Here is a 9,877-nt window from a genome sequence, read left to right as displayed (position 1 = left end):
CTTCAAATCCTTTAACCCGCTCACTACTTGGGCTCCTATCTATTGCTTCATGTGCCAAAAGACAGTGGAAACTTGCAACTTCTCATATTAAATATGTTATCCTGGTTATTTTAAAACTCAGTGTTACTAGTGCCCAGCATATTTTATTAAAGATGCACCAAATACTCATTTTAGTGTCTTGAATTTCCAAATATTGTTCTGAATTGTGATCCAAGCAGCAGCTGACTAAGAGGTAAAAGCTTACCTGTAATTTTAGCTTCTAGAAGAAAATGGAAGCACTTTGTAGGGAATCGGTATGTCATGCCGGCTGCCAGAATACCGACAGCGGCATCCCGATAGGGGTCGGGTAAGTATATCCTCCCCCCTTCTCCTCCTAACCCTCCCTTCTTGTAGCCTAACCCTCCCCACCCCGCACCCTAACCCTCTGCCTAAACATCTCCCCCCTTCGTGCCTAAGCCTAATCCTCCCCACTTAGTGCCTAAACCTAACCCGGGGGACAGTGGTGTCTAACCCTCCTCTCAAAGGGTGCCTAACCATACCCCCCTCCCAATACCTAACGTTAACCCCGCCACGCTACCTAAAACACCCCCCCCCCCCCCACCCCTCGCAGCTAACACTTAGGGCTCCCCGGACTTTCCTTGTTCGGGCTGCCATCCTTCTGTGTTCCGGCGTCGGGATTAAGACAGGCGTCGGTATTTGGACCCCTAACTTAAGTCCCTTGTCTGGTTTCCCCTGTTGGGATTGAGACCGGCGGCATCGCGGCCACCGGTCTCATAACACACTAAAATAGCAGGTTAATCAAAATAAGGATTCAGTCGGCTTCATTGCATATATAAAAAGCCCATTTAAAATAGAACTCAAGTACTATATGTAAAAGCCATACCCTATGGGCCTCATTCAGAGGCGGTCGGAGGATGCAAGCGGTCGCTCAGAAACTGGGCGGCCACTTGCATCCTGACCGCCCGCCTCTGTTGTTGCGGTCGTTAGGCTGTGGGTTAACACCCACAGCTCTAACGATCGCTCGGGTGATGGACGCGATGGTCAGAGACCATCGCGACCATCGGGGCTTACGACGAGACCCTAGGGTAGGGTCTCACTTGTTGTAAGCCCTGGAGAGCTTCTGGCTCTGTCAGAGCCGGAAGCTCTCCACTGACATCACTAGTGATGTCAGTGGGGCCTCCCCCAAACGGCAGGCGTTCCCATGGGAACGCCTCTGTTTGGGCTGCCACCCCCCCAGCCCGCCTTCCAAACGGGGCGAGCTGTCAATCAGCATCGACAGCTCGCCCCCTTTGGAAAGAGACCCGCTATGACCGGCGCTGTCGGTCGTAGCGGGTCCCACGCATGCGCACGAGGGAGCCGGCTCCCTCGTGCGCATGCGCACTGGCAAAACATCAAGGTGGCCGTGCGGTCGTAGACCGTACGGCCGCCTCTGAATAAGGTCCTATGTCTCTTGCTTGTTGTCGTCTTGTCTTATGCTGATTTTTTTATGCATCCATGCATGTATTATTCGCTCAACTGTACCCATGTACCTGTTATTATTGCACTGTTTTCATGTTTGTGCTTTCTGTATTATTATATCATGAACTATGGAATCTGTGGTGTCATATAAATGATGACAATGCTGTCTGTTAGCAGTAGTAAACTACTGTGGTAGTCAGGCATGTAGCTGTCCCCAAGCCTCATTACAGAATCTTTCCTACTGCCTTTTACAGTTCAGCAGTCACCTACACAGAGTGGAGGCGGCCATTTTGTGGACTGTACCAATTGTCATACAAATGCAGCCTTGCAAATTTTAAGCAAGGTATTAAGTTTTTGCCTCATGCCTCAGTGGTTCTTAGGGCTCTATTTATTAACATTATTTTTACTAAAATAAACTCCCTATCAGCAGATGTGGAGTTGCACTACCCTCACACTTAACTAAATTAAAACAACCTGTAACTTAACTAAAATAAAGACACGGACACAGTAGAAATGCCATTAAAATAGGTCAACCTTTTTTATTAAATTTTAACAAGTAAATTCAGTATGGTGGCAGCAAGAAAGAATGGCCAGCTGCTCAGTGACACTACGTCTTACGCCCAAAGTAAATGTCCACGAAATTTAGGTAACTGAGCCAATTGCCTGTCACCAATAAAAATTATCAGGCTCCAACTCTCCCACCAATACACTATAACGGAGCCGGCCAGTCAGCCAGTGCCCCTGCCCCCAGTAGTGAAGCTCAGACAAAAATTAATGTATTGGTATGGAGAGCGCACCTCAAAAATTACTGCCGCGCAATACCCACTGGACTGCCGTTCTTTCCCGCTGTATAGAGGTTGACAAACTCCTCCGGCAAAGAAAAAATAGCCAATTATTGGGGCGGGCGGGAAGGGATCGATGAAAAGAGGCAGATCCTAACTACTCTAACACATAAAATGTCTGCCATCCCACCCTAAACCCGCTCCTAACTAATTCCTATAGGCTATTCCTTAAAATAACTTAACCCATCCTCTCTTGTGAGATGCTGTGCAACCCCACCCTCCCTAGGGGTTTAAACTTGCTTGTGCTTATTCAAGCACTCGCTTGTCATAAACTCCCTATCGGCAGATGTGGAGTTGCACTACCCTCACACTTAACTAAATTAAAACAACCTGTAACTTAACTTAAATAAAGACACGGACACAGTAGAAATGCCATTAAAATAGAGTCAGCCTTTTTTATTAAATTTTAACAAGTAAATTCAGTATGGTGGCAGCAAGAAAGAATGGCCAGCTGCTCAGTGACACTACGTCTTACACCCAAAGTAAATGTCCACGACATTTAGGTAACTGAGCCAATTGCCTGTCACCAATAAAAATTATCAGGCTCCAACTCTCCCACCGATACACTATAATGGAGCCGGCCAGTCAGCCAGTGCCCCTGCCCCCAGTAGTGAAGCTCAGACAAAAATTAATGTATTGGTATGGAGAGCGCACCTCAAAAATTACTGCCGCGCAATACCCACTGGACTGCCGTTCTTTCCCGCCACAGACCGGCGACCAACCGAAGCCGGTACCGCCACCATACCCTAAACTACCTGATCTATAATATCGAACATGTCTACTAAAAACAAAACTATGCCCTCTTCAGTGAGGTGAACACCATCAGGCCTAAATAGATGCTGGTCTTGAAAACGTATAGAGGGATGATGCACCACAAGACAACCAAACTCAAGAACCTTCTTACTTAAAAAGGCATTCACTTTACGCCTGGCTTTGTCCATGATCACACCTGACATATTACCACAGCATGACCTCCTTGGTATGATATTAGACCATACTAAAATGCACGAGGGCCACTGAGCCATGACTATTTCTAAATCGTTTGCCATTTCATGCCGCAACTCTAGGGAAGACACGGATCCCACATCGTTGCCTCCCAGATGTACCACCAAAACCAACGGACTACGGAATGCTCGAGCATTCGCCTCTAAAACAGGCAACAATTCACTCCATTTCATGCCTCTGCGCCCCAGCCATCTAATCAGACCAAGAGCTGAAAACAAAGTCATATCCTTGGCAGCCGGAGATCTGGAAGTCCAGTACACAAAGGAATGCCCCACTATCCATATTGGTCTTGGGTCAATATTCCCTCCTGCAATAAACAAAGCACACATAGGTAAACCCTGAACCTTTAATTCTGTATCTCATTATTAATGATAACCCTAACCAACTAACTCAACTAGCTAAGCGTGTTTTGGGTTAAGGGAGGTGATGATGTGTGACTTGGCCCGAGGTAAAAACCTGAAAACCTGCACGGACAGCACGAGCCAATAGTGCCTCCGGATTTTCAGGGCAAAACAGGGCAAAATCCCTCGGGACCCCCACCGGCAAAACGGTGACGAGTGGCAACTTGCTCCCAAGCCGTGTCCATTCGTGCCAAGGCGCAAAGAGCCGAGAAACGAAACGGAAAGGAGGAAACGCCCAACCAGCCAGACAATCCCCAATTAAAAATGTTTACCAAGCAATTGAACAATTAAGAAAGGAGACCATCCGCCAGCCGGGCAAATCCCCCCCCTACGTGTCGCGTGTCCGCTCTCCCCGCCAACTCACGGATGGACCAAACACTCCTCCACATTCACACAAACAGGAAACCATCACCCGAAAAACTCATTGCACCACACACATCCTCCGTCATCCACCAACTGATAACTGCACCTTAACGTACATATCGCTTGTACACGTTGGATTTCCAGCGACCCGGAGCTTTAATCTCAGCCGCAGAAAAACCCAAGGAAGCGGCAGTGGTAGCCGCGCCAATTCGGAACGAATGTTTACCGAAATCCCGTAATGGTAGCCCCAGTGACAGAATGCACTGCTGGAACACCCATCTGAACTGATACACCGTCAATGGAGACCCATCCAAGTGAATCAGCCAAGCTCCGTCACCAACAGGCCGCGAACGCAGATATTCCCACAAAATTACAACTGGACAAATCCTCGCGTCCGGGCAAGCGACTAAAGACACGCAGCGCCTCCAACACAGCTGGTCAGTTTTTGATCGCTTTACTTTACAGAGAACCGAATCAGAAACAACAACCTGGCCGAATGCCAGCGGGGAAACGGAACGTCTTGATGATGCAGCCAACTCACCAACATGAAAGGCTCCGTGAAAAGCCATCGCGAAGGCAAGTAGAAATAGTACAGATTCGTGTGCAGACTCACAAATGGAGGGGACAATGGACAAAAGATCGCCCAACATAGCCACTGAAATGGGTCGTCTACGGTCCACCTGCGCAGGGGCAACGCGCGCCCAGCCTTTAAAAAATCTCTGAACCAAAAAACCTATTGTAAAATCGTAACCACCACGCAAACGAATAAAAAAGGAAATGCCTGCCAGTTTCTGGGCCACAGCTGCTCTAGACTTCCCTGCCGTATAAAGACTCCACAAAAAAGTTAGCAATAGCTTATGCAAGGGCTTACCTTCATTCCGCTGACGCGAAATAAAAGTTGACCACTGGTTCCAAGAGGCACGATACATCCGTAACGTTCCTGGAGCCAACGACTGACAAGCCACGCCTTCTATCCCTGCCATATAACCTGCCAACAATGAGAGGGGCAAACGTCACCAATGGGGGACCCGCCAGGAGCAAGCGCCCTGAACCTATCCGATTGCTGGCGCGAAAGAGCGTCTGCTATAGAGTTATCAACACCGGGAATGTGACGCGCCGTGAAGTGAACATTAAGAGACAAGCATCGCAGCACCAGGTGAGCCAGTAAGCGCAAAACCGGAAGGGAAGTTGATCTCTGACTATTAACGGCCTGCACCACTCCCAAGTTGTCGCACCAAAAAATTACATGTTGATTTCTGAGGCGCTCGCCCCACAACTCCAAAGCCACCACAATTGGGAACAGCTCCAGCAGCAAAAGGTTCCTGGTCAAACCCAGCCTAATCCACTCTGATGGCCAGGAGGAGCAGGACAACGATCCTTCCAGATAAACCCCGTAGCCGAAGGCTCCCGAAGCATCTGTAAACAGCTGTAGCTGAGCATTAGTAACTGGAGGAGACAGCCAAACCGCAACACCATTAAAATCCTGCAAAAACTCATCCCAAACGCGCAAATCTCTGCGCAGTTCGGCGTTCAGACGAATTAAATGATGAGGCCGTTTGGCACCAGCTGTCGTCCTTTCCAATTTACGGCAAAATACCCTACCCATGGGAATTACCCTGCACACAAAATTGAAAAGTCCCAGAAGAGATTGACACTGCTTTAAGGTGAGTCGACCCCCGACAAAGCCAACAAAATAGCATAGCGCAGCTTAGCTACCTTGTCGGCCGGCAATCTACAACACCCCGCAACGGTATCAATCTCAATACCAAGGTACACAAGACAAGTGCAAGGGCCCTCACACTTATCCCAAGCAATAGGGACTCCAAATTCGCAAAAAAGTGCACGCAATGAAAAAAGCAACTTCTCGCACGTGTTCGACCCCGCGGGACCGACACACAGAAAATCATCGAGGTAATGAGCCACACCCGATTCTCCGGACCCCGCGCAGACGCACCAATGCAGGAAGCATCTAAATGACTCAAAAAATGCGCATGAAACTGAGCAACCCATGGGAAGGCACTTATCGATGTAAAAACTATCATCCAACCGAAAACCCATGAAACGGAATGAGTCCGGATGCAAAGGCAGGAGGCGCTAAGCGGACTCTACATCCACTTTCCCAAGGAGAGACCCCGGACCTGCTGACCGAACCAACTCTAACGCCTCATCAAACGATTGGTAATGCACCGTCGAAAGATGTTCCGGAATGGCATCATTCACAGACATCCCTGGAGGGTGTGATAAGTACTGAATCAAACGGTATTTACCTTGAACCTTTTTAGGTACCACCCCCACCGGCGACAGGACCAAATCTTTCAAAGGAGGAGTAGGGAAAGGACCCACCATGCGACCCAAATGAACCTCTTTGGCCACTTTCTCCTTCACAATATGTGGGAGGTCCCTGGCAGAACGCAAATTCCTAGGAAACCCTGGAGCAACAGAACCAGAAATGGGAAGCCTAAAACCCTCGCTAAATCCCTTCAACAAAAAATTTGCCTCAGATCGAATAGGGTACCAACCTAACCACTTACGCATGGCACCCAATCTAACAGGGGACGGAGCCTCACTTAGCAACCCCTGCTCCGTTGGGACGAGGGGCTGGAACAGCACCTGTGGGCTTAACACATTCCTTGGCCGGGTGCGAGACACCACAGCGGAGGCACTGATGACGGAAACGGCAGCGTGCCCCCGCGCCGCAGTGACCGTTGTTGAAGGCATAACAACGCCCTTTGGAGGCACTTGTAAGGGAGGAACCGCGTGCAGCCTGCACGACCCGTTTGTTCAGATTCACCTCCACGGCCGCCGATGCAGGCTGAGTGACATCGAGCCACACCTCCACATCTTTGACCCCAAAAGCCATAACCCGAACTCCATGTTGTTTGCGCCTAAATTCCTCATCGTAATGTCTCCACGCTGTGCCTCTAGCCGAACGAAACAGACCAGGTACCTCACTATTAGGGATGTGCAGGCTCGGATAGGTTCGAGTTTGCACGTGGAGTTCGGATTTTTCCCTCCAAAAAAACGGAACTCAGAACGAGGCAAAACGTCATCTTACATGGACGAACATCATCATTCCTGGTCTTTTGTCCAGGAATGATGATGTTCGTCCATGTAAGATGACGTTTTGCCTCGTTCTGAGTTCCGTTTTTTTGGAGGGAAAAATCCGAACTCCACGTGCAAACTCGAACCTATCCGAGCCTGCACATCCCTACTCACTATATTCATATACTCCTCCGGACAGACCTCCAAGTAGCAGCCTGCAAACATGTAAAAACCGCCTAGCCAATTAATGTATGAACGGAACACTTCCTCGCCAACGCCCCCCTTTTTTTTAGCTGCCGCTAAAGCCTTGCGATTCTTGGATGTCAATGCAAATACATCCACATATTTTCCGTTTGATCCGTTCACGCATGCGCGGCCTAAGGCCCCGTAGCACTGCCGTATTAGAGCAGCGAACTACAGCGCTAGGGCTGCCTTTATCTGGGCTGCTGCTGCTCTTTCTATGCGGCCGAGATCGCTTACCCTTCTTATGCGACCTCCCATGACACTTCCGCTTAGCACGCTCACTACTATGCTTCACTCTAGCACTGTCTGAACTGACAACAGCATCTGACTGCCCTAGCGACCAATCGGAATCAGTCTCACCTGATGACATGGAAGCTGCCTCAACGCCGGACCTATCCAAGGAATCCTCCATGGTTTCACAGCCACTCAACTCGTCGTAGCCTGTAACAGAAGGCGATAACAAAGGAGCCAACCTGCGCGAGCCGTTTAAGTTCGGTAAATCGATAGGCTCCCTATTCGCCACTGCACTTCCCGTAGCAGGCAAAGGCACAACAGGACCTGCACATAATGTAGTCATCTGCAAAAGGAGAGGGGCTAGAGCCGCTCTCACGTCCAAACTAGGACCTGCTACGCCCCCACCGGACAACTGCGCAGCCAGTAAAGGTGTCAAAGCCCCCATCACAGACACCAAAAGAGCTGTCACTGCACCTAAATCAGGAACAGGCGAGGTGTGACCTGCATTAGCCCCACTAACTACAGCCGTGTCACTACCTGCAGCACTTCCAGCAACTGCCACCTGCGGCTGCGCAGCCTGCAGACTAGCGCCTGCATTTCCAGCTAAGCCCCGCCCGCCTAAAGGGCATAACCTAGCTGAGGCAAGACGCCGCTTACAGCGCTCCATCCCTGTACCGGACTGGAGGGCCTGCCTGACGCCGAGGACGGGCGGCATCTCAGTACAGACAGGTAAGAAAGAAAGATAGGTTTAAAAGAAAACGTGGAGGTGTAAAGGAATGAGTAGGAAGATGTAAAGGAGAGGAGGGAAAAGGAGTGGAGAAAGATTATAGAAACAGAGAAGAAAACAAAAGAACAGAGTGTACTTTTATTGAACAATTGCTAACAGCACCTTCTCTCTCAGAGGATCGATGAAAAGAGGCAGCCGGCTTCCCGACTGTCATTTCCCGGCAAGGGTGAAATGCCGGGCGTCTAGATGTATACGCCCGCATTTCCCCGACGCCGGGAGACCGGCGCCCAGCATCCCGATTGTAGGGATGCAGGGCGCCGTGAGCGGACAGCCACGGGGGGGAGGGTTAGGTTTAGGGCTCCCGGGGGGGGACTTAGGGTCAGGCACCCTCCCGGGAGGGTTAGGCTAGGGGGAGGGAGGGTTAGGGTTAGGCACCCCTGGGGGGGACTTAGGGTTAGGCACCCCCCGGGGGATTAGGGTTAGGCACTTGGGGGGGAAGTTAGGGTTAGGCACCCCTAAGGAGGGTTAGGGTTAGGGGGATTAGGTTAGTAGATACTTACCTATCCACGATCGGAATTTCCAGCTTCCGCTGCTTCTAACTCTGCTCTTGTCGGGCCGGCGGTATTTCATACCCATTCCGCGTAGCAAGCCCGCGAGGGGACACTTTTGGCCCCCGTTCTCATACTGGCCCCTCCCCCTTTCAGCAACGGTCATGTGGATGTGATGTCACGGGTCCCCTGCAGCCCCCTATTCCAGTCATAACCCTGAGTCCATGGACCGGTGGTCGGTGCTCCGGTGATTACTCCCCTCCGGTCAGCTGGTCTCCCATGGTGCACTGCGGCCCGGTCATCAGGTGATTGGGTCCCAGTGCAGTATGGGATATCACCTGACCGGAGGCATGGAAGACATCACCGGAGCACCGATGACTGCAGGTAAGTGCTATTAAGGGAGAGGGGCTTAACAACAGGGGCGGGGCTTAGCGCCGGGGGGGGTAGCAGCGGCGGCCGGTCGGCGCATGCGCGGGAACTTTGTCACAGTATTTTTTGCGAAAATACCGTGATTAGTGTGCGGACGGGATTCGCAGGGGCAGAGCTTTCTCGCAAGCTCTGTCCCTGCAAGGGATTTGTAGTAAATCCCTGTGATATTGCCTGAATTCGCAATGCAAATTCAGTCGATAATATCACACTACAATCTGCATTACAAATGCGGATTGTAGTAAATAGAGCCCTCAGTGAATTGGTACACTGCTTTTTCATTAATATTGGTACAGCTCATAAAATGGCTCTGGTAAGCAACCATTGTGTTATTAAACAACCCGGAAATACAAGGTAACAAAAGAAATGTGTCTAAGGACCGGCTGCAATTGGGTCAGTCTCACATACTGTATGCAGTGGAAAAGAATAATGTTAAGACCTTGTGACCTATAGAAAGATGCACAGCTTGTGTCCCTAAACCACATCAGACTTTCATACTTACCGTACGTCCCAACATTTGCACGTGGTTAATCTGGAAAAAATGGGCCCTGCCCCAGATTTGTCTAAACTGGACCCGTTTTTTAAATT

The 9,877-nt window shown here is 50.1% G+C and overlaps 1 pseudogene; it reads right to left on the bottom strand.

Annotated features, from left to right (window-relative positions):
• Positions 1 to 5,039: 5,039 nt before the first annotated feature.
• Positions 5,040 to 6,787, bottom strand: LOC148518241 (uncharacterized; annotated as a pseudogene).
• Positions 6,788 to 9,877: the final 3,090 nt, after the last annotated feature.

The sequence above is a fragment of the Taudactylus pleione genome, unplaced genomic scaffold (genome assembly GCF_031769625.1).
Source record: "Taudactylus pleione unplaced genomic scaffold, aTauple2 ptg000201l, whole genome shotgun sequence".
NCBI lineage: Eukaryota > Metazoa > Chordata > Amphibia > Anura > Myobatrachidae > Taudactylus > Taudactylus pleione.
The sequence above is the reverse complement of the archived record's forward strand: the minus strand, read 5'-3'. Positions and strand labels throughout refer to the sequence as shown.